We start from the raw sequence: 26,713 nt of genomic DNA on the forward strand, positions 1-26,713 counted from the left end.
GTCTGATCAAATATTATTTAGCGTTCCACTCTATCCACGTTCCAGTCACGTTTCAGCGAAGTGAATAACCGACCGCGATCGGTCGTCGACTGGATCGCCACTTTATATCAATCGTGCGAGTTTCAACGATAAATCGTTATATCCCATGTGAAAATTAATCGCTTTATGCATTTCGTCAAAGTCCGCAAAAAGTTACCAAATACCAGAGATGAAACGTATTACCGAGCTTTCCGTGTTTGTATCACATCAATATTTGCGTAGAATCGTAGAAGAGAAAAGTTTGTCAACTTTAGCGATAGCTGGCACTGATTTTTTGTTTTCTATAATCTTTCGCTACATATGCTGTTATTACACTTTACTACGACTACAATCGTGATACTATGTTGCATCCGTTCATGAGAAAAATCGTGCAAAGATTACACCATTTGTTTACGAGGAGCCCGTTATCGCCGTTCGAGGTGATTCACTTCGTGTACACTTCTATTTCAACTTGTGTGTCGTACCGTCAAGCTTGAACAAGGAGCTCACGCGATTACGTAAACGCGGAATCGGGCAACGCGTACGTGACGTTACGAACGTCGTCGCGCTAGGAAACCGACAAACAACGATTAATTTAGTCACAATTGCTTTTTTCTTAAGCTGCAATATAACATTTTTGACGCGTTCTTCGAATTCTTAGCATCTTCTTGGTAAATTTAGAATACACGAGCGTTCTGATTAGTTGGACGCTTTAAGTTGTTAGTCTCAGTAAGTATACTCTCTACTATTAGCACACCTGTTCGTTTCGTACAGAATGTGATAGTAATTAATCAGAATGAAATAATAATTCAAACTGTGTACATATATTTCAAAAAGTTATAAAAACTGTTTGCAAGAATTTTATGAATTTGCAATTTCGTAAGTTGGCGCTTATAGAATTCTTTGGTCCAAACTCCGTTCGAATAATTTACTCTAAAATGATTACTCTATCGGAGAACCTTCATTTTCTTGCCACGTTCTCAGCGCTTTGATCTCAAAGTTATTAGCCAATCGAATTGAGCGATCGTTAAGCTGCCATAGAGGATCCGGAAACCAAGTTCGAAGAATCGATGGCACGTGTGCTAGGGCGACCGCAGCGATTATGCTGCATCTATTATCGGAGAGCAACAAACAACACGATTCTGCGGCCTGATCCAAGACGTGATCTTGACGAATTGTCCCCGAGAGGAAACGTAATCCCTTTAGAGGCCGCAAGCAACCAGCGACCATCGAAAGATCAACCGCCTTCGACTGGCTTTCTCGATCTCTCTAACATCCAGCTGAGAGATCGATGCGAGGATTGGTACAGTGAACGATCGTGAAATCGGGCTAACGACGTCCTCCCATCTATTAATTGAGTCGAACCTTCGTGTATCTGACTGCTTGTTGAAGAAAAAGCATCGGTTTCTGACGTTTGCTTCTTACTCGAGATTGTCTTTTTGCATCAGAGATTCGTCCTTTCAATAATAAATAGCGAAACAACAGTTTCTTTAGAGATTTACATTTATCTTTCAAGCGAATCACAAACTATTTAAATCCGAATTTTTAAATGTAATTTGCTCACGCCTTGATTTCCTTGATTAAGGTCTCTTTAAAATCACGTAGAACAGGAAATACGGCGTTTGCTCGATTTTAATTGAATCTGTAAACCGTAATGCGGCAGTCACGGCGTTGCAGCGAGTCAAGAAGAACATTGAAAATATAACGAATTCAATTCGTTAATTTCGTTCGACTGAGCGTTCCTTTCGCCTCGAAATTCTGAATTTTCTACGACAGACTGAAATTAGCGGCCGTGAACGCGGTAATGCGAAGCGTCGCGAATAAAATCGTTGTCCGGAATCGCGTCGCGTGTTTGAGCTAATTAGTCGTGTAACGATAATGGGTGGCAGGCTCGTTCGTTCGTTCGAGAGTTCCGAGAGAGATCCTTCTTTTTCCCCAATGTTCTTCCACCGATTTTTCGTTCTTTCGTTGAAAACACGCGAGCATCGTTCCCTTCTCTTTTCCTAATGCAAAATTTTACAGAACAGAATATAATTTTACGACGTTAAAGTTGATAGAGAATATACACCATTGCATTCTTCGATTTGTTTACAACGGACAAAAAAAGAACAGCCATTACAAATCGCGACTATAGTTCACTCATAAACGAACTTTGCTTGAAATCTCTTCAATTTCGGAGAATCGTTGGCGACCTACTTTTCCTATTTTGGTTGATTAATGGAACTATTTGTTGTCCACAAGTCCTTGAATTGATTAACTTTTATGCATTCGCGAGACCTCTCAGACTCTTAGAATCGGTCCTCCCACGTCGTTATATTTCAAAATTAGCCACGTGAAACAAATAAACGAATATAAAAATAATATAACAAAATCATTATTATCGTAGCCGCAAACACTGCGGCTACCGGATAATTAGCATTCGGTTTTAACCATAGCCGCAATTCATTACGAGCATCATCTACTTTGGTTCTCGATCATGCTATTATTCCTTCCTCCCCCTTCTCTCCCTCTCTCTCTCTTCCTCTCTCTCTCTCTCCCTCTCCAGAAATATTACGCCAGAGCCAAGAACAATACCGATTAATCCTTTGAGCTTCGATTTATATTCCTCGATTCGTACACGCGGGTCTGTAATGGTTTCCAGGGTTTATGTACATATATTATAGTTGTAATTCGTAACATGTTTTGTCCGTTAGCTGTTCCGTGTTAAATTGTTGCTATTCGCCGTGTATATTGTTAGCTGTACCGGAGATGAAATCTGTGTTAACAATGCGTACACACGGATCGTGGATGCAGGATGGATCGTGCTACTTTGCAGTTTGCCCTCGGAAACTTTGTCGTTGTGCGATTCGTCGAAACTTTCTCACAGTGTTGAAAGTTCTCTTAAAATTCGCGGAAACATCCGTATTTCTCGTACTTTGTATATTTATTAATTCAAATATATATCATGGATCGTGTATCACGAGCACGAAGCGACATTATATAGTAGCGGGCACGTGATATTATTGGTTTTGCCTTGCGCAAGTGTATCCACTCCATTGTCGCGCATTATATTCTTACCATTATCGTTTTCGTTCTCGATTTCCACGTGGGAGAGCGAGGAACGAGCGGCTGATCGACGAGAGAAGGAAGAGGAATCGTGATATCACTCGCATCTCGTGTTCTTCTGGTTTCTCCTTTTAACTTCGCGCTTCTAACTTTAGTCAATGTGGTCATCCGCGTGTCACGAGAGTTACATACTCGTATGTCCGGCGTTAGACACACGATCTCGCTGGTCTCGTTTTGTATACGCCTATATGTAATCTATTGTTACGTAATTTAGCGTTATTATTGATCGAGCGTGGCACAAATCTGGTCCCATATTCCTCTCGGCATCTTAGTTCCCAATCTTCAATCACTCTTTGCTCTTCGATATTCCAACGACGATTATGATTAATCGTATCTACGCGTGTCAAATATATCTTCAGAAATTATCTGATAATTATCAAACAAAGATATCAATTAGTAACGTACGAAGGTTGTCGCAGTTTCCACAACAGAGTTCATCAAAAAATGAAAAAGCCGACCCACGGATAGAGCAAACAAAAGAAAATACACAGAGTGGCTAACGCGAGAGAGCGTCTCCTTTATTTTTAACTTCTCCTGGTGAAAGAAACAATACTCAGACCAGGAGCATGTGCTTAAAACGGCTGGTGCCAACAGTATGGCGCCGTATGCCAGCTTGTCAGTCGTTCGGCCGCGAACGCCACTCTACGTTTCTGCTTTTTAAATATACCAACCGAACTCTCTCGGCTTCCCAGTATTACGTCGACGACTGACCACGGCGCACGTCTTTGCAACTATCAGTTCGAATCATCGTCCCGACACCCGGGGAGACGATCTGCCGCAACGTTTATCGATCGACCGCCATTCGCGCACTTCCGTTTCGATCTGTTCTCATTCGGTTCGCGTTAAGTTTTCACTGATAGGATACGTTCGCGATTTCCTAGGTATGTAACATTTGTTATTTTAGGTAAAAAGATGATCTGCGTTCAAATATCTTTATTTTTTTATTTCTTTCTTTTTGGCGTTTCATCGAATAAGTAACGATGAACTCGAGTATATTTGGTACAACGAACAGAGTGTTTGTAGACAATCAGAGCTATTGTCAGTACGTGATAACGAGAAAGAAGAAAATTCAGGTGTAACAACCGAATCTGTATTCTCGGATCAACTTCCGTGTTTCCCAATTGGTTTGCACAACCATTTTAGATGCAGCTGCGAAAACACACGAGTCGGGCGCGTTTAACATTTCGGCAGCTCGTAAATTCGCGTGCCAGCGGTTAGAACAGCGCACTATTCTCAAACTTTGAGATAGCTGGTTGGCGATTCGATAAAATCACAGCAGTTTCTGGCAGGCGGGAAGCCGCTTCGAGACCATTGACGACACGGTCTTCGCGTAGATAAAGCGGCTTATCGGGGGCGCGGCGGCTTCATAAATTACTCTATTGGTAACAAACCCTTCCATCTCGTTCCGCTAGTTTCGGTCGAGTCTATTCTGCAAACCGGATGATTAATATCAACAGAACGTTCCTATCTAACCACTGAATTTCACGGATGATCGAAAGCTAAAAAAGAAAAAGAACAGTCGACTTTAACAGTCTTTAGAATGAAACGCGTACCTTCGCGAGTGTAAAACTAGGTAAGGAGCTTACGCAGACAGAATGTTCTCGAAAAGATCGACCATGTCAAGTGCTCCGACACCTCCCAGAACCAAGAAGTATGGCTGAACTTCGTTCGTTTCTTGCCATTGGAAAAGCATCGGAAACGGCGATCCCATTAGTTTAATGGAAATTGGTTGACGACGATTGAAAACGTAGTTCGTGCGAGTCGAAGAGCGAACTCAACGTTTCTACGACTCGTCTCGTTGTTTATCGAAAAGCAAACCGATTTTCCAAGGAACAGGATTGCCACCGCATAACGGTGTCTAGCTTCGATTCTAAAGACACCGTTTGTTACCTTTGAAAATAGCCAACGGCCGAGACTAAACGCGTCACCCGATAAATAGTGCTTCATATTTCCGGCGGGGACGACGTCGACCAACTCGCAGAGACAGCGTGCGAGCTTGTCGCGACGCGGTTCGATCGAGCTAACGAACTAGTCGAGCGCGTCTGTTTAAGTGAATTAACAGGAACGAGTCCAGTTTCGCCTTCTTCTTCTATTTCAGAACGGCCGCCAATCCCCTCTCGTCTATTTGTTTCGTTTTAGTTCGCCACTCGTTCATCGCTCTCTACACGTCCCTCCTTCGTTTCTCTCGTTTTCTACGTTTTCTACGTTCTCCTTGCGCGTCCGCATGTAAGCAGAATTCGAAGCTGGGCTGATGCAATCCGCTCTGTGCCGCCAAAATGTTTCTAGAAGAAAGTCCAAGTTCGCGAAGGTCGCAGTTTGCGCCACAGTACGAAGCCATTCGCGTTGTGTCGCTCGTTCGGACATCGTTGAATATATTTTCTTGTCTTTTAGAGGATGATTTGTGTAGACGATTGGAAAAGAAGATTCGTGTGAATTGATAACAGTTGGGTGGAGAATTAAAGTTGCTTTGGTGCAGCGAATTGATACGAACGATCGATCGGACGCGTCACGGAGTCGGTTTTCTTTCTGTTTCGGTGTAGGAGCCTGGCGACCGCCGAAGGACGCTGTGTCGTAAAGTTCCCAGCGACTTCGTGAAAGCCTCCGAGTTGAATCGATGCTGGGAAACCTCCTCGGGAATGAGAGCCAGCGCGAGGAAACATCGAAGAACTTGTAATAAAAGGACGTGAGAGGTGAGTCTCCGTTTCTTATGAGATATTTCTTAGAACCTCTAAGGAACAAGCGTTAATTCATTGAGAATTGCCCTCCGAATTCTCATATTGTACAAATTTTACTCGCCCAAGTCACGCACTTTTACTTTATATACCCTTAAAATTCTTTGAGAAACTTTTCAATTCTTTTATTCAAAACATTTTGCTTTCCAAACATCGACGCGCTTCTATCTCTTTTCTCTTGTAATTAAAGAATCGTGCTATTTAATCTTTTAACAAATCTCATTATCATCTTATACAATACACCTGTAATCTTATTCAATTCTCTTTCAAGCTTGCAATTTTTTTTTCTAAATAATCAAGCAATTATCCGCTTTGCTTAAAATTCTTCCGTATTAGATCAACCATTTTCAAACGTGCGCAATCCTCTGTTGAATCGTCTTCTCGACACGAAACGAACGAACCCACGGATCTCATTATACTCGCAGATTCGTTCGATTGGTAGACACGAATTCCGGGAGGAAACGCTCGGATATTAGCCATTAGCTAGTGGAGAACGCATCAATTTGAGGCCACGCCGATTATTCCAATCGCGTGATTTTCTATTGCGAGATCGTTCCACAAAGAATGCATATCCCATGGAAGAGCCACCTTCGTTTTACAGTTCCTCGAATCTTTCGTTTTCGCGTAGCTTTCGTTCTCGCCAAGCTTTCGTTCTCATCCCTGTCGAGCCACGTTTATATTTAGATCAAGGAAACACAGTATGCAGAAAGGGCAAAATATAAGTTTTAGAGCCGTTCGCCATTCATTTCAATTTCAACGACGTGACCCGTGTTACTAAAGGAATATATTTAACACCACGAGTAACTACTCTCATCGGGAAAGTTTACTCCTTACTATAAGTTCGGATTTTCCTAAGAATCATACGGATAGAAATTCCCCGAACAAAGTGAAGTTTCACGCGAATATTCTCGATTTAATATAATGACGTTTTATTAAATTATATTAAATTTAGTTTTATATTTCGGTAAAATTGAGACAGAACTCTAATAGTTAAGTTTACTAGTTACTAAAGTATTATAGATGACAATAATTCGTGCTTTCTCCTGTTACGTTTATTACAGCTCGTATCCCTTATTCCGTATGCTCCGTATGCATTGAGAGATATCTTATATCCTGATTTTATATTGTGTTCGCTGATTTAATCAACTTTACATATTTTCAATGGCATTCAAATCGAATGACTTGATCGACCATGCAAACACAGGAACATTCTTCGATACGACATAGTAACAAATTAAACAATTGCTATATGAAAACTCCACGAAAAGAAATTTCTTCCAAGAGTGCAAATGTCATCGTGAAACAAAATACCGCGTAAAAGATGTTGTAGGAGATCGACGTGGCGAACAATCGAGGTTCAAGATCGTCGCCAAGCGGACCTGCACGTCGAGTGTAAAAATAGTCATCGATATAGCGGTTTGCACGAGCCTTCGCCTTGCCCTCGCTTGTCTATTGCTCTTCGAAGATGTATTCAACCTCTATCGTAGGAACAGGTTTTCAAGGAAACCAACTTCTCGCTGTCGAGATCCCATTTGTTGGTCCCATGGGAAGAATCGGGCTCGTCGTTCTTGCCAAAACGCGATGAGCAGTTCGTGACTATCGAAAGCAGCTCGATCGAGATCATCGTGAACGACTACCACAATGATGTTTGAACGTTGGCTGATTTCTGCTGGCTGTTGTTGATTTTGAGCACTATCATCGTGGTTGTTATAGATTATTTCTATTTGTAGCTTATTCGAAGCGAGTGGTGCATTTTGTTTATATTTCGGTTCTCGTATCAGATTAAAGTAACGCACGGTAGTGAAAATTATCAATTCTTGGTCTTTTAACATTTTTTCCCGTTCCTCAAAGTTCTGTAAATTCATAGCGATACATTTTTGAAGCTTCGAATGACTTTTTGTAGAACATATGAATAAATCTCATTTTCCTCCTCGCACTAGATAGAATTTTCATGGAGCTTTTATTTGAATTTCTTTGATACTAGTTTTATTTTTTAATCGCCAGTATATTTGCACATCTTGTTCCTGGATGTTCATTGGGTATTTTTCAATTTAGATTTCTTCGTTATAAACTTTATTTTTCAGTTCGTAATTTACTCCTGCGTCTTGATGGATTTTTATCGGGACCCGTGTTCGCAAAGATTAGACGAATTCGAGATCCCCAAAGATTTCTCGTTAGGATTTAGTTCGAAAGAAACACAGTCTCTTTAATACTCGTACTTTCTGAAGCAGCTTTTTTCCCACGAGGTTCCGGCAAGTTCGGTTCCAGCACGGCGACTGAGCAAAAGGCGCGCCCTCCCCCAAAACTTTCGCGATAATCGCCTATAAAAACGAGAGGCAACGAGCATCTGACGCCATCAGAAAGTCCCTAATGCGCGGCCGTCGTTCACAGCCTCGCCCTCCTTCTTCACCCTTTTCTGTTTCTTTTTCGGCGAGAAACGAAGACTCTTCCAACGACCTACGTGGTCCGGATTTGCATTATAAAAATTTCCGCTACGTTATAAAATTCGCCGCAATCGCATCGCGGCGTCGCAGCTAAAACGTATTATGCCAAACGATTTTCTTATCTCCATGTTTTCCCTTTTCCGCGCGAATTTCGTCTCGTTGTAGAAAATTTTTACGCTTCCTCGTCAAATTGTACGATATTTACTTTTTCATTGAATCGTGTATTAGAAGTAGAAGAAAGGAAGTTCACGAAGAATTTCTTGTATCGTATTCTACAGTGTTCGTTAATACACACACGCACGCACACAGGAAAGCTTTATCGGTAGACCGCAGATATTTATGCAAATTCGTAGCTTTTTGAAGATAATTTAAAAGAATGAAAGTTAGATTGAAAATTGCTTTTTTAATGAGCACTATATTTTGATGAATTTTATACCTTTGCATATTACATGCATACTCTGTGCATTCTTTCGTCTTCTATAAAAATGAAACTTTTACGATACTTGATAGAAGAACGCTTTTAAATATTATTATATAATCCAAAATTTTTTAATTCATCGCTTACACCGCGATGACTTTTAGCTTATTTTTATCCTCTCGCGTGTCTGCTCTCGCATAATTAATTTTCACGAAACACGTTCTCAAAGATGGCGATTGAGGGGCAGGAAGTCGCACGAACTCCCTTCGATCGTCTGGTAATTTCTCCCCAAGCTTTCTCGAATCTTTATGAAAGAAACGAATTCCTTTGTCCCGGTTTCCACTCGCCTCTTTCACGATGTTGGTGATTAATCGCTGCAGGTTGGCAGGTCCGCGTGTCACACTCACTTAATTCGCGCTAAGTCGCGTTCCCGTACTTCTTACAAAGTCTCGTCGTAGCCGGAGCATTACTTAGCTCCTTAATTGGAACACGACGTAAAAAGTCCGGTTCGTTTCTTGCCCCCGTTTGAAAAGAACATGCGCCGCGTCAAGTTTTCCAACCGGACCACTGCCTTCGAGGTGGCTGCCGGACGGTTGTTTATTAAAAAACATTCGCAATTGTTCGTCGCTTAGAACACCGGCGACGTTTAACGAAACTTGTATACTAACATTTAACGAGAGAGTTACGAAAACACTTTTATCGTGACGATGTTTCGCCACTTTTCTCCTGGGGCCACTTGTATTCTCGAAATAATTGCAGAATTTAATAATTCTCATTGTCAGTTTAAAAACTGTTCACGAGTTGCGAACGTAAAGACCTTTTAAATTTACGAGGATAAAGTGATCTCGCTTTGACAGATTTGTCGAAAAACGTAAAGTTGTCGCACCACTTCTTTTTTATAGTAGATATATCCGACAACAAATGGATTCTTGACTGGTCTGGAGGGTCAACGGGTCGACAAATCTCGCGTTTGAAATGTAGCGAGCACAAAGCAGAAACAGCAACGGCCAGCCAGCGGGAAGCGTTTACAGACAAATATTTGCACTTGTAACGGGATATCGAAATCGCAAGTCGAGTGTACGTGCCGTGACTCATGAATCTCTTCGTTCACGTGGCGGGCAAAGGAAATTACGGAAACTGTTAAATTCTTTCTTCGTGTTGTTCCCGTTCGATCGACTACTCGAATCGATTCTCTTGTTTTGCGAGCGAATGTATCATACGTTTGATTCGTTCCGGAAATGTTTCCAGACTAAACTTGTTGGGTAAATATGTATGTAAACTGAAATTGAAAGCAAACAAGTAAAATAGATCGAATAAAAAGGAATAAATTGCAATTATTATAAAATTTATTTTTACGAAGCTGTCTGGCCGCACAGTCATGTAGAAACGTTATCGTGTAGAATATGCCTGGTTATTCGATGTCGATGTTATCAAGACGAAATTAAACGATTGTTTCAATTCCCCGCATTCGGAAAGCCAGCTGTGCTGGTACGATTCATTCAGTTCTCTTACAAACGTATTCAGGTTAAAAATCAAAAAATACCTTCTTTTTTTACAAGAACATTCTTATGTGATCGATTTGTGTAAATTCTTTGGATATCGAATTTCGAAATAAATCAAACATCAATTATGAGAATGACAACAAGAATCCCGAAAGAAATTCACGGAACATGTACCTTGAATTAAAATTAATATATAATTAATGTTATTCTAAATCTTGAATTTAATCACCGAGTTAACGAACGAAGAATTAAACTCCGTTTGAATGAAAAAGATTAAAGATATTTCGTATGTCTTTTCGTGCAATTTGCTGTTTTTTACGATTACATATTCTACCGGAGAATCGATTCAAAATTCGAACAATGCAGCAATGGTATAAAGAGTCGCGTCGACGAATAACCGATGATTCTTTTGTTGTTTTCTACTGCCAACAGTCGCGATTCGAGGAGAACATAGTCATAATGTTAGATAGTTGGTTACGCAAACGGAAATACGGTCAGTTAAAATTATCGTCGGATCGAATGATGAATGAGTGCGATGTTTTTTTATAGGTTCGTATTGTAGAATATATACCTAAAAGGGGATTGAGTAGAAGATAGACCTAAATATGCATGAAATCGCTTGAAGTGACCTCTTTTCATCGCGAAACCTCTATCTGCTTGCTGATAAGCGGGATCGAACATGATCCGAGAAACGTATCTCATGGAACCCTCGTCTTTCTGGTTGTCGAGTGAAGACGTTTAATCGCGCAAACAAGAATGGACGTAAATTAAATGAAAGTTTCAGATATCAACGGACTTAGAATACCATTAAGAAGTTTAATTAAGTTGAACAAAAAACAAATTCCAGAGGGCAAAGTGTACGCTCGTCTTGTAAAACGAATCTTTTGTTTTTCATATCTGGCTAGTTTCAAATTTAACTCTTTAGTTAAAAGTCCTGAAACGTTTACGCCATCGAATCGAGTCACATTTCTTCTCTCATTGAACGTTTAACCTCGTTTATGGGTTATTTATCGACGATTCAACTAGCAAAACTATATACACGTTAATTAATGAAGCAGTCGTCGAAAGATTCTCCTTGTTTCGCGGATCATTTGAATTTTAAGTTTCTCCGTTGTAATTTACTCCAAAATTTTCACTGTCCTTATCACGTTCCACTTGGTCACCTAGGGTTATCCATGTTCACCGTGTTTCCACGTTTCCTCACACGCCAAGCACTTGAAATTACCTTCGGAACACAAATACTGCAAGACAAACACCGTATTTTCCTCGATTTTAGAAAGCATATCGTGTGTGGACACCTGAATTCCACGTCCGTGCACCTCTCATCTGCTAATTGCGCCAGCATTCCCAATTTCTCTGAAAATATCGCCTCGCCGTAATTGGATCCCCAAAATCTACCTACGTTGTCCAGGTCTTTCGAGTCTTGACCGGATATCTCAATTTATTTAAAGTGAAGACATCGTAAATTCGTTTGAGTGGTCGATTGTCTACGTTGTCGTTGATCACTGTAGATTCTACAAATGAAAAATTAATCACGAAACATTCTAGAAATATAAAGTTATACAGTTAGAACGTGGAATAATACATACGAACAGTAATTACCGCGAATCGAAAATTAGTCAACGACGATTCTACAAATTAAAAAAATTGTCTACGTTATCGTTGATCACTGTAGATTCCACAAATGAGAAATTAATCACGAAACATTCTAGAAATATAAAGTTATACAGTTAAAACGTGGAATAATACATACGAAGAGTAATTACCGCGAATCGAAAATTAGTCAGCGACGACTCTACAAATTAAAAATTAATCGTCAAACAGTCTACGGGTGAAAATTTCTACAATTGGAACACAGAATAGTACATCTATCATCGCAAATGGAGCATCTATTGTTCAAGAACAGAAAGCTTTTCTGCTTTTCACATCGTGCTTTTGTAGATTTCCTTATCCGATTTACCTAACTTTCTCGTGAATCAAACTAGCTACAACTCTTATCCTATTACCTCTAAGTATCGATAATTCGAAAACTACTTATCTACTATGCTATTTGTTCGCAATAATCTAACAGTCTATTATATCTACGTATGCAACAATATTTTACATAGTTCTACAGTTACCATCGTTCCACGCACACCACATTTTCCCAAGTTCTACAGCCCGTATCGTAACTCACCACAAACTCTACGCGCGCGTGGTTGCTAGTCAATACCACCTTATTCTAATTAGTCTGCTCGGGTCATTCATATTCTGCACACAGTTCTACCTAACCCTCTACGACAGACACCTAGCCTCCATTTCAAGACAAACGTCACGTCTACCGCAGTTTTGTTGAAAGCGAAATTGCCTGCTCCCCAGTACGACGATTCATCAACTAGAACAGAAGATGACGTGAATATCGCGCTTGCTATTTATTTATTACAAGAAGAACATTTCTCCTCTTCTCCTCGTGCCGCTATACATTTAATTCGTTTCAATGGTTGAAAAAGTGAAGCAAGCTAGTAAGAGGGCGTTGTTCGATCGATGTGAAATCGTGAATCAGGGAAACGAAGGAACAACGATAACCTTGTACCCAGACAAAAGTGCAATTACACGGTTAACGCCGGCACGAGACGAGCGCATTTGATCGTGCGCGTTGCGCAATCCTAGCAACTCCCGCTGTCGTCTCTTTTGTTTTTTTTTCCGCTCGCGTGATTGCAACGTGATTAGTTTCGCACCTGGTCTTCCCTTGAATTCTTTCGTACGAAGATTCTATTTGATTTCAGTCCGTGTCAAATATTTCCAGCTTTTCGAAGAATATTCTGTATCTGACAGACAGTGATGAATTATACGATATTGTTGCAAACAAAGAGTAAATGTAACGCTGGAAATAATTAGATAGCTGGATAACTCGTGCTTAGAGTTGAGAAAATAATTGCAATTTCTCTTAGGATCTTTGGGAATCCTCGTTTTGAAATATTGCAATTTATATTGTTTCACCGGTGACGTGACAAGGTACAATTTCTTATTTAATTTTACCGATCTAAAATGGAAAAGGGAACAATGCTAACGTGTATGAATGAAAAGGTTCGGAAATAATTATAATCTTTTTCTTTTCGAAACATAATATTCGGCATTAAAACGTATTATTGCGAAAGAGTGCTGGAATGGGTGAACGATCGTATCGAATAATTTTTCCTCGATACGAATGGTTAATTCTCCCGATGCTGCTTTTACCAGAAAATAATTAAGAACGTCTGATTCTTCGAAGCATCTTCACAGACTTCTTCCCATCGCGAAAGATAAAGGACAAGAGGAGCTTCGATAAGCTCACCCCAGAGACGATACTAAACAAGTTTTAGGGATCTCCGATACAATCAAGCGTCTGGACTGGCATTAAGCACCGAGAATCACTGGCTTGTTTTACCATCAATCGGAAGTCGTTTCATGACACGGAAGAGATTCTTATACGAGCAACGAAAACACGACGCGAAAAAGAAGAAGAAACGAGGCGTCAGCTGTTGAATGGCTGCTGACGAGCGGCGGTAACAAGGTTTAACTTCTCTAAAAGCGTCTATTTTACAGCTGTGTCCAGCGAGTTTTGTAAGAGCGACAGCAACGATGAAAAGCAACATGTTAGATTACGTATCTCGCAAAGAAAGAATATTTTTATTCCCATAATATCATGGACCTGTAGAGAGGCAGCATCGATAACGGAATGGAGAAAGTCTCGAACGTGGATATGATTAAGGGTGTCATCGCGAACCAAATTGATGGTTTTATCAATCCTGCGACTATCACGACGTGCCTTCGGTTTGCGGTATGTTATTCGGGTAAACTTACGCGATAACGTGTCAGCTTCAGGAAACTTCGAAACAGTTGCTACTGCGTTGACGCCGGCTGGCTTTGCTAACGCTTGTTTCATTCATTAATTAGATGGTGACTTACAAGTTGCGACGAGGTAATTACATGATCGAACTTTCAAAGAGCAATTCGAAAGGTGAATCGAGAGATAGTTTGAAAGCAAAGTTTCACCTTTTTCTTCTCTCCTCTCAGATTTAATTCGGTATATCTATGTGCCTGTCTGGAACTTTTTGACGTACGTGTTCGTTAATTCGGAAGTCTAATCTCCGAAAGATTAAACCGTACAGGGGAATATTGAGCAACGGTCACGTGTTCGTAGTTAATTGGTTCGAACGTTTTAACATTTCCTCGTTGCTCGACTTTGCAGAACAGATTTGATTAATTCTGACCCCGTAGCTGGAATTTGTAACCCTGCCAACAATATCTGTCACAGTGTTCCATTTAAACGTGTTCCGCCCGGCAATTCAATTGATGTAATTTCCCAGTTTTTGCTCCCCCTTTGCGTTCGATCAGGCTTCTTTTAGCGTCCAATATCCGCGGTTGGTTCCCACTATAGCCAGAGCCAGAGATATTGCTCGTTCAAGGACATCAAATCACTTTTATAAGATCTTACAAACGGAAGATACTGCGATCGAAATGCACCAGATTAGAACATGAAGAAGGAAGTATTGAAAAATAATTTGGATGATTTTTTTATCGCATCTTTAGTTCGCGTAGGATAAAACAAATATTTGAGAATGAAAAAATTCCGAAGGTCGTAATTATCGAATTTGTCTTGTAAATTAATTTCTCTATTATTACTCCTGCTGCTTGGAATATAAAAATTTGAGGATATTTGTCTGAGCTAGAAACCGTAACTACTTCCATCGAAAATGAATCAGGTTTCTAAAGCCGAGCGAACAAAAGTACAAAGGGCTTAATTTCACGGAAAACAAGGAGCGCAATAAGCAATCGATCGTCTCCAAGAAAATGTAACGGGATTCGGCAGAATTTCGAGGAGCACCGCGGCGAATTCGAAGCGGTGCCGTTCGATTCGTCGACGATAACGGCTCGGCCGCGACTTATTTCACGCTTCTCCGCAAATTATAGCGTGGCACACCGGGCTTCTCAGGCCGAGGTTGATTAGATCTGGTAGCGGGGCCGGCTATTTCACGAGGAACTCGCTAATTTTGAAGTTAATGCCGCGTGCAACGGCGCTTTTCGATTCGACCGAATGGAGTTCGTGAGTTCCATGCTCACGTGATATCCTTCGTTGAACGTTCCTTTTCAAAGACGGAAAGAGTACTGTCGTGGCTCTGAAACCACGGTCGGTCTTATCTCCTTCCCAAGCTGAAACGTTTTAAACGTCGCGCGCGCACGTTATCCAGGCTAATGGTGAATCAACTGGTTTATTTTTATCGTATAAAAATACTGGTAATCGTTCGAGCAAAGGTTCTATCGTATTTACTATTTCGATTTATTCGGTCGTTGTGGATATTCGTTTGTAAAGAAACATGGATGAAACAGATAAATTTTCTATTTAATTTGGTAAGTCCGCGATATGGATAGAATCGCAGTTTGAACAAAGTATTTATAAATGGAAGAAACGAAATCGAAGAGATTTCTTTCCTTGACCGATTTTTGATCCTTTGATGGAGTTAGCAGGTGGGTTTCGGTAGATGGCTCGTGAACGCGCCATTACCATGTAATCGTTATGTGAAGCGACGGAGAAAAGTCGAGATTGCATTCTTCAACGGAACGCGTCATTTGACTTCGATCTCTTTTATAAGATCTTGCTATTCCAACTATTTTCCATTTCTCTTTTCCAACAAAAAAGAATATCGAAGTGTAATAAAGAATCACACAGGTAATATCGGTTAATGCTAATGTCTATATAAGAATATTGCACGACTGGTAATGTAAAACGAAGTGGTCGAGTTTAATATTCGTTCAGGTGTTCCGTGGTATCTGAAATGCAGATGAACCGACCGCCTTAAAGACGCGAGCCATCCAAACAAACCCGGCCGGAATTAGCACATTAAACGAAAGCTTCGAAACTTTCGGCCAGGGGATTTCAAATAAACGAAGGTCCGTTCAATTTAGAACCATGGAGGAGAGATCGAAACTCGTCGATCGCCTGTCCCGAGACTCTAGAATCTCCTATTTCGGATGATAATTAAACGGCCATTGTTCCTTACTGACTAACAAACCTATAAAAAGGAAAAATCGAGAATATGTTTGAATGGTTCGTAGACAGGTGTGAGTTACGTCATCTCCGGAAAGTTTCGCATCTGGAGTTCAATACATATTTCTTTCGTTCAAGGCAAAGTTATGCAATGCACATTATTCTTCTTACGTTGCACAGGTATAATCGTTGTTTGAGATAGCAAGAAAGAAGTATCGAATGGAAATGCGATGAAGGAAAAGTAGTGGAAAAATTGGCCGTGAAATACGCACGTAGACACCTTCGCCTCTAAATCTCCTTTATTCCTAACCAAACGCCATAAATTTATCTTTTATCAGCGAGAGTAGGCCATCTAACGTACTATATAAACAGAAATGGCTTTGTTTGGAACTTCCATTCCGTAGACCATACTCGAGAAGGAAGAAACGGGCAAGCTCTCGTTAACGATACGGTTTCGTCATCGCAAGCCAGGTTGCAAAGCGAACATAAATCAGAGAGAATCGTCGTTAGCCACGGGAACGCGTATATCATCGTCCAGTTTCGCCTCGGTTCTTTATATTCTTCTGCGGTTGCTGACTCTTGGCGCCAAGGCGGGAGTACTCGCCGTGTACAAACCGCGGCCCATTTTTATCAATCCGGACAATTTACTCTCGAAATAAATATAATGCAGAAAAATACCCTTTGCGGAAGATCTTGCAGATCGCTGAGAAAATCACGGTAACGCGCGTCGAACATCCGTCGACCTCCTTTGTCTATCTTCTTATATCTCCTCGCGTAAAATAACAAGCAATAGCTCTTCTGGCGCAAATTTTACGAAAATTGCGCATAATCATGCTCGTAACAATTTTTTACCTTCTTGTTTTTCTTCTTCCTCTCGATCATTGTCAGCTAGTCGATGTTCTTTATTATTATGATATTACGGATAGTAGGTAAAAAAATACAACGTTCCTTCGACATATTTTTTCTTCCGGTGTTCTTTTATTACAATTAGATAGCAAATTTTTATGCATTTATGGAAATTTGTGAGTATAAAATTGCACGTTATATTAAAAATCGTAGATTGTAGCTAAAGTAACGAAAGAAATATCGAATATCCAAAGTAGACTCGTTATGATGTTTAACACGTGAATGAAATCACTGTCTAGATTCCAATTTTTTTATTTACATTTAAAGATACAAATTTGTGTAAATATCTGAATCTCGTCATAACCATAACTATTCTTTTTACGTTCAAAATTCCATCTCTATGATTCCGCTTTCTCTATGATCGAACGTGCAATTAACATAACTCAGCAGCTTGACTGGTAGAGAGATTTAATGGCTCCTGATACGATGGGCGCCGATGATTAGATCACCGGTAACTTCCACGGAATCCCTACGTACGAGCGTGTATACGTCGACGCGTTTGCAACTTACCTCCAACTACTCGTTAGCTCTGCAACCGATTACTAATGGTGCATCTACTTTGAGAACTCGATCCAGTAAACGACACGCAGCAGCTGCATCAGCGAGTTTCTAACGGAAATCCTGACAATACGCGACAACGATTTGTGTCGTAGCGTAACAATAGAACCATAAAACTATCAGGTCTTTAGAAATAATCGCCATTGAATGATGGACGATAGTTTATGACCAGGAAAAACCGAACAATGCGTAGTTTTTGGAATTAGCATACCTTTCCTATCTTTTCATAAACCGAGTTTTATTATTTTATTGACTACGAACTATTCTTACGCGCGGTCACCTCAAAATCTGTCGCTAAATGATGCGAGCGGTATTTGGGAGCTGAGTTTCCTCCTTTCTCGCATTTCATATTCGTTAATTGCTTCTTCATCTCAACATAATGTCAAAATGTATAATAGAATGTCGTCGAGTAAACACGTCCCTCTCGGTCTGGCCGCCAAGGCCTACCCTTGACCCACAATAAACCCAAGGAACCACCATAAACCGAATCGTTTTAGCTTAACTTCTATTCATATAAGTATTTTCGGTTTATGGATGGCCCTTTGAACGGTCCTTGGGTTTGTTGCACGCTCTTGCTAATTACGGAGAAAGCAGATGTGCCCAACGAAATAGCTGGTTCTTCCCAGGAACAAGGACACCCATGAGCCACATCTGCAGGAGACTTTCTCCTCGTATTTTGTTTCTTAACATTGGCTATAACCAATGGGCATCGCGGATCGTTACCCTCGCTTTTCTACCGAAAAGTGTGAACAACGAATCCGCGTTCTTAGTTCAAAAAGGGTACATCCACACCGAGCTTCCCTCCTAAATAGTACGAGACGGGTCTGTTACTGTTCTTACACTCCTCGGACAGTCAAGTCTACTGTTCTATCATTTCTCGGGCAGACAAGTTCTCGGCATTCAACACGCCAACTCTATCAACCTTCGGGTCAATCATTGTACTTTCCGACACGACGACGTCAAATAATTTTTGTCTACGCTATAAGTGTTGTAATCTGGTGGAAACTGTAGACTACAGTTGTATTCAACAACAAACACCCCTATTATCCCAAAAGAAATAAGGGGATCGCCCTGCTCGTGCTGTCGATTCGTATAATCGTAACAGGAATTTAAGACTCCCGTTGACGCAATACACGCAGTCTTAACTGAGACTTGGTTTTTTCTGAACCGTCATTGTTTTTCAAAGAGGCTCGACTGCAATAAGTTACTGCAATAATTTGTTTTGTGCATCTATTAATCCTTCATTATTTTCCGGTTGAAACGTTCACGTAACGCTTGTCGTTGTTCACTGATAGATCACTGTTTACAGTATTCGTCAAATGATAAATCGTACGAATCCACAAATTGTTTTTCTTTCAAGGATTGAAAATGTGCGTATTGTCTATCCGTACAGAGATAAGACGACGAACGACGCAGTGACGAGATTCTAAGAAAAAAAAAAAAGAAAAAGAAGGAAGAAGAATTGGATGAACTGCGCGAGATATTAGGAAGAGACAAGTTTTCGTGTCTCTTTAATAGTAGGGAAGTTCTTCTAATGAAATTAGTACCTTTCAACCATCGAAAGGATAAGGACTACGAGCGTACTACCGTTACATGAGAACCGGTGGTTTAAAGAAAATCGCATTCGAAGAAGTTTGACGACAGTACCACTTCGCTTTGAAGCGGCAAACGGTAAGGGGATTTCAAACGAACCGGTGAAACGACGCGACGCGCCGTTGCTTTCAAATAAATCTACTTTTGGCCACGAACGAAAAACGAGTAACAAGGAGAAAAAGAAACTTTGCATCCGTGGATTCTCGTTTGATTAACATCGAGCTGTTTCTCTCTCTCTCTCTCTCTCTCTCTCTCTCTCTCTCTCTCTCTCTCTCTGTCGAAAACAGCGACGCTCGAAAAAAGGATGCATACGATCCAAAGAGTTACGAAACCGATTACAACTACGAAAAAGACTATTATTCCCAGGTAAACAGGCTGTTTCTTTATGAGCGAGTTTGCACTTTTGACACTGTTTGCAGACGCGGAATTTGAACGAAAAGATAGACAGAGAGATAGAGAGAGAAAGTTCTGTCGTACTGGCAACGTTTTATTTGACTTCGTTTACCAGCCCATGTCTGTTTGCCAGCACACGTGAAATTTATTGCTGCCTGTGAGAACTAATTGTTGACGGTATCATGAATCAACGCGTGTTTGCTGGCGGATAAATCGGTTAAACACCGTGATTACCAGTCTAGCATAATACGTCAAACTTGCATAATATTAAACCGCTAATGCGCTTGGTTTGTGCGCTACGGGAACTTTCCACTGACGGCCATTTCTCCTTCCATCACGACTTTCCTCAAACTGAAGCGTCAGGGAAACCGACGTAATTCCCTTAAACCATCACGTGAACATAATTCTTCTTAATTACGCTAAAATTTGCAAATTATGTATGTACATTCTTATCGTGTTTATGTTCTTTTTTTTCTTTTTTTAGAATCTTTAAGAACGATCTTGATAGTAGAATGAAAGGTACTTTTGAAAATTTAGATCATCCACGTGTCCCGGATCGTTTCCCTTTACCTGCCCTTCGCAGATGTAATTCACGGCATTTCCAATTTTTCCCCAGTTGTTCCGGAATTTTCTATGTAAGAACCAGTCGCTTCGATTCACGTGATATTGAGTAAGAAAGCAATATAATCAGTTATCAGTTAACCTTAAATTGCAAATTGAAATTAACGTCATAAGTTGTAAATGTCGCTGTCTTACCAAAACGTGGAGCTTCACGTGACTTGTGATAAAAAATGATGATAGATAAAGTTCAAGTGGCACGTGGGGCGAAAAATTCTGATAACCAAGAACGTGTAACCGAAAATTTACCTCGTGAGTAACGCAAAGAAACTCTTGTTTCGTGGCAAATATTTGCAAATCTAGCAATCGGAGAATTATTTTCAAACTCGAACGTGCCATCGTCCATGATCTCTGGAAGACTCCGTGTACATATTGCACGCATCGATTCGCTATCGGTTTCATGACTCTAATTATTCGAAACTTGGATCAAACAAACTACCACAAAGTCTGTGACAGTTGTACAAATCTCTCGGATCGCTTGTGAACAAATAACAATTTAACTAAACGTAAATGTCGAGTCTATTATATGAATACAGATACAAGATACGAGAAACATTAAGACAATTTTCTGAGAAAGATATAAAACGCGATTAATCATCGCGATTCGTGATCACGATCGCACTTCAGATTATCGCACTATCCGAGTAAAAACAGCGAATCCGTTCGCGATGTGTTGACTCATCAAATGTGAAAACGTGTCGAGTTCTGGCGACGATCGTTGGCCGATTGATGATCGCATTGGACGCAACTGTCGTCACGCGTCAGGTGTCAGAGCATCGATTCTGTCACCATAAACGATCGAAAAATTTTCGCCGATGTAACCGTTGAAACTATTGGATGGAATACTCTCGATATATATTTTGCGCTTAGAGTTAACAAAAAATTTTGATAAAAAAACAACTGAATCCATATTGACATACAACAATTCAAACGGAAACTTTTTCAAAACGTGATTTTAGATTTCATTTCGCGATACAGACTTGCTGTATGTAGATATGCATATCTGGTAATTTAGCTTAAGTTTAAATTAAATTTAACCGTGACTCGTTAGTTAGATTGAAATTGACAAACGAAGCGTGGTTAACTTTCCGTAATAAAAGTACTGCATGTTGTTCGTGAATTTTCGCTATAATTTATAATTAGCGGGTTCAGCTAATAATAAATCGCAGAGATCGATAAAACGATCCGACTCAAATAAAACGCAGCAAAACGTGACTTCCACATACTTGTGTTCAGTTGAACAAATAATTCAGTTGACCGCAGCGGTCTCGACGCTGATAAATTAATTGTCCTTGCAGTGGGATAGATTAATCATCAAAGCTAACGAAAAAGCAGTCGCGCATAATTTATAAAGTTGCACGACAAGAACGATTGCACTGAAACTAACGCGAAAATCTTTTACGGAACACAGGGGATTATACGGTCTTTAATCAGACCGAGTAAAGTTAATCAGAGTGCAAGTGCAGCAAAGAGAATACTCTAACGAATCTGGGGAGATCTAAAGTCTCGTGGAACGAGTTCGATCGACTTCGGCGAAAATTTAAATCACGTCGCGACTCCAGAATCGACCAGCAGTCGAACTTTTCTGGCCCTTGGCGTTCGCCATCGGTCCCCGATGCATCTGGAGGATAGCCAAGTGTAACGATGGCGCAGCAATGCGCAATGACGTACCGTGGTGCACCGTGAGGATCAACTCATCCAGAAGTGGGCTGGCAAACGTGCTCAAATGCAGACACCATCGAGCCGTGACGATTTCTCGATTTTGACAATATAATGAAATTATCGATGAGGATGCCTTTTGAGCTACAGTGGCTCGCGAGCAGAACTTCAATCTGCAAATTCACCTCGCATCGACGTTCAATGACGCTTTGATTGCGTAGGATTCTCTTACTTGTTCCTCGAGTATTTTAGGCAATCCGCGACGATGTATGCAAATACGAGGGGCAATTTTCGAGATATAATCGAATCTCTTGCACGGGTTTATTATATTTTCTTGCCCGTAAATTACGCACGATTCATTACCCAAAAAAGAGATAACGAATCGATTAATAAGTAACAAATATCGAGATGTAGCCCGCTCCCAAGTACCGAGCTGATTAAACTTTGTTATTCGCTCGTATAAAGAAATAAACACTCATGAGATATTCGTGAGAAATAAACGTCGCTCGTTGTCAAGTATCATTGCCAAAAATACTTTATGAAAGAAACACCTATTATTGCATTTCAGTTGCCTAATCGACAAAAATAAACTCTGCATTCTGGCAGCTAACACCGTGCACGAACATGCATCACTTATTCATCGTTCTTCTAAACAGTCGCAATGACATCACCTTTTTTTTTCATTTCTTTTTTCGTTTTATAGAAATCATTCGTTTTGCATTATCACTCGTTAACCGGTCAAGCAAGCCAATGGGTGTGTTGTTTATCACATTCGATGCAGACGACGCAGGCGCTCGTCGATGCGACGTCTCGAACTTTCTAATTGATACTCTCGAGAAAGATTTCGACTATGGTCAAGAAACGTATGGATAAATTTCGCTATCGTTTAACACGAACATTCTCGTTAAATGGAAGATTGGTATTTATCGCGGTGTAGATTGCTTATCCCTTTTCGCTCTCGATTAACGTTGAAGAGAGGACTCGAATTCTATGATTGATAATAGTGGGAGTGACGCAAGATCTGGATCTGCCGCAGATGATGCGAGCACTGAGTCGAATAATGTCCTTATCGTCGTTAATGAAGTTGCTAATTAAGACAGATCTGTGTTTGCTGGGAGTCGGGCGATCGACTTCTGACAGACGAATTATGCGGCATATTTCACGAATGTTTTTCTCTCTAGATTAAGCAATTTTACCAATGTCACGGTTACAGACATCGATGTATGTTTTCGTAACGCAAAATGTTTCTCGAAACGTTTCATGAAAAAGTATTTGCGTACAGCGACGTACTTAATGAATGCGCAACAGAATCGTTTAAACAAATATGTATTTTTTGCGCAGAGTGTACTTTGCATCCTCTTCTTTTCGTTCTCTCGTTCCTTGAAATCAGTTGAAGAACAAGCCAGCTGCAATTTCGCGAGAGATGTTTCTCATCTTATCGGCATTACGCCCATACTTAAAGTCTTATTAGTAACATGGTAATAAGTTAATAACATTCGTTTGTTTTTCCCGGGTGTTTTAAGAGGCTCGTAACATTCTCGTGAGTCACGAGGAGATCTTTTTTTACGAAAGATAGTAGAATAATTGCGTGATTCTCGATAGATCTTTCATGTTTAATCGCAACATCGTCGCTTGTGTGTACGTAAAGTGATTTAAGGCCAATTTATCACATTAATGATAGTACGCGAACGCGTGTTTAAATATCAAACATTGAACGATATTATGACACGGTGCAATGAAGCTTTCTCGCACTCTTACCCTAATCCATTCTTATCGACGTAATTTGCATTTCTTTCTTTCGTTCACGTCTTACTCCAAGAATGTGTCATAAATATCTCGAATCTGAATTATCGAAATTGCCCCGAACTGTGATTATTTATTAGAAGATCGTACACCGTTGTTCTCACGCAAGTACGATTCTTATTGTTTCACGACGATTCTGTTAGCTTTAAGACTCGATTTACATCATTCTGTGAGATACGGGATATAGGTATACAATCCCAGTCCTTCGCGCCAGTAATATACATTTTAAGCGAGGTCTGTGCGATCCACGTTCATATATCATCGCCTCTTATCGCGTATTATAAACGTAACACCGAAACGTTGGACTGCATCGTGTAGTGCTGGTGTAAAAATAAAGATACATCAGTGTGACGTCAAGAGCGAGGTTTCGAATAAAGAAAAAAAGAAAAGGAAGAAGAGACCGGAGCTTCAACAGGGAAACCTCGTCTCGCTTAGATGGCACTTTAGAGAGCGCTGTCCGCAAATTTTATTTTTCCCCCGCGTTTTCTATGTTACCACTATATTTTGTACGAGAAGTTTCAAAGTACAGGCTACAGGTCCCGCCAGGATACATCACTCTATTGTTCTAGTCTTCCAACTTACTCTAATTCTTATCCCAGCTTTTGGCTCGTGTTCTATTTCTCTCTCTTTTTATTTTCTATCTACTTTATTGCTAGCGAAGCTGCAAGCTACGATACTTCGAAAGAAATATCTTTGAAGATGAATTTTCTTTGTAACAAGGTACTAATGCGTTCTTACTTAAGGATGAGTCTAATCCTTTCCAAGAAAATTTATCGTTAAATACTACGCTGTTCAAAAGACATAATATATCTCTGTTAAATACGTATGCCTCTACTGCGTCAAACAAGTAAACAAGTCTGAGAGACGAGAAGATCTTACGATCTTGATCGATTATTCGTATGACGCTTTAATGAAAATTCATTTTCAGAGAATCGTTACAGAAAAGCGTATTTCCTGATAGATATTTTCATGGACCCTACGTCGATCGATTTTCGGCATGATTTTTTAAAAGCAATAGTTTTAATATAATCCCCATCCCAGTTTTCCTATGCAAATCTCATTGCAAATTCCGTATGCAAATTTCCAATGCAAAGTTCAAAGCAAACGCATTCAAAAGTTAAAATTCAAGCAAATCCTATTCGAAAAATATGACGCTCGCTACCTGTCTCATATGCCAAAAAGTTATTCCAAAGCATGCCAAGATATTACTAACGATAAGCTGTACTCGCCAATGTAAGACCCGTTATTAGGTAAGAGTATCAAATTTTTATATGTACATCCGATCTATGCAAAGCTTTTCGCAAGAAAAGTTAATCTTCTCAGATTACGTTCTAGAATATACATATTTTTGTTATTCTTATACGATGGCTCAAGAAGGTACTTCAATGTGCATGTATATATTACAGACTATCTATATCTTCATCCATGCGTAGTAAAAATAACCCAACCACGATAATAATATTACCAATCAAATATTTTACAAAATCAATAAGAGAAGCACTGTATATATTAAATATTTCGAGCAAACATCGTTACCTTAAAGCAAACAGGCAAGCGACCGTTCAACCGGATGGCCGAAATCTACGAAACGAATAAGAACGTCGATCCTATTTGCGTTAGGAATTCGTCGAGAGTCGAGAAGCTGTCGAATCGCGGCGACAAGCGCAGTTTCCCGATCTGTGCGACGTCGCCACGATTTGGCGCCGATCCAACCGCGTCTCGTGACGCACAGAAACAGAACGAACGCGACGATGCACGCGTCCTCGCAAGAAAAATCCCTGTCCTGTTTCCGACATCGCTTTCGAATCGAGCAGACGCCACGCTATCCCGTTCTCGAGTGTTTTTCGTTCGTCGAACGCGAGTTATCGCGAGCTATCGCGAGCTTGGAAACTTTCCTAGAACGATCGCTGGACAAACTGCTAGCCGAAATCCGACAGGAAATTCGGCTGACGAGTTGAGAACGTTTAAGAGCGCCGATTTGAGAATTACAGGAAAATGCTTTAAGTTACGCCGTCGAAGATTTATCGTCCCCTAAGAACTAGAGGAAATTGTTTCTTATTCTTTCCTTTCTTTTTCTTTCGGAGCTAAGCGAGGACGCAATTAAGCGACAATTTTGACTGTCGTTCTGGATCCCTAGTTTCAATTATTTCAATTATACGTTATTATCGTTTCGAGCGTTGTACAGAGTTTAAAGGCTTTCGTAGAATTTTAGAAACTCGTAGAAAGCTTCGATTTCGGTACGCGTTTGCACCCGGTGATGATTCCACTTCCAACGTTATCCTAAATTTCTTCTTCCTTTCCTTCTTTTTTCGTCTAAAAGCGAAATAGTCGCGTAATTCATCGAACTCGAAAATTTCAGCTCGCTTAGTTTTCCTATAAATACATCAAAATGAAAACTGATCGATATAACTATTAAAATAGTTCTTCTGTTGCGAGGCTTTTGTCTTTACTTTTTCTTTTTTCTTTTCTTTTCTTTTTTTTTTTTTTCTTTCAAAGTAGTTTGATTATGCTCTCGCTGGTTCAACTCGCGAGATCACGACCACCGTCGTGTATTAAAAGAGTAACGAAAAAAGCAAGGAAAAATAATAAAAGACCGAAGCTCATGCAATATGCATACAATCCGTGCTGGCAAAGGCCGGAGCAGCTGATATGGTTTATCGTTAATCTCCGGCTACCAATTACAATACCGTTATCGCTGATGCTCGTCATGCGAGAATTTTTCTATGGAGTCGCCGAAACCATCGTCGAACTCGAAATCTCCTCCGAATAATCGTTAATTAAACAGTCTTTTCACGTACGACGATTCGCAAGTAGTCGCCGTACTAATCGAAAAACGATTAACCTCTTGGGAAATCCTTGGCGAATGCGGAAATCTCTGATTCGACGATGTTAAAAGGAACGGATAGAAGGGATATATTTGTCTGTCGGTGAAAACGCGACTGTTCCTGAGCGAATTT

At 40.3% G+C, this 26,713-nt stretch overlaps 1 protein-coding gene across 3 annotated transcripts in view; it reads left to right on the forward strand.

Annotated features, from left to right (window-relative positions):
- Positions 1–3,817: 3,817 nt before the first annotated feature.
- LOC132911840 (sodium-coupled monocarboxylate transporter 1) overlaps positions 3,818–26,713 on the forward strand; it is a 38,774-nt gene continuing 15,878 nt past the window's right edge. Inside the window, exons 1-2 of one of the 3 annotated variants that reach the window (XM_060968833.1) lie at positions 3,818–4,004; positions 5,664–5,813. The gene's annotated coding sequence lies outside the window, so the exon portion shown is untranslated. Of the gene's footprint in view, positions 4,005–5,427; positions 5,814–26,713 lie in introns of those variants that run through there. The other 2 variants (XM_060968836.1, XM_060968835.1) reach the window with 2 other exon arrangements.

The sequence above is a fragment of the Bombus pascuorum genome, chromosome 11 (assembly GCF_905332965.1).
Source record: "Bombus pascuorum chromosome 11, iyBomPasc1.1, whole genome shotgun sequence".
Classification (NCBI taxonomy): Eukaryota; Metazoa; Arthropoda; class Insecta; order Hymenoptera; family Apidae; genus Bombus; species Bombus pascuorum.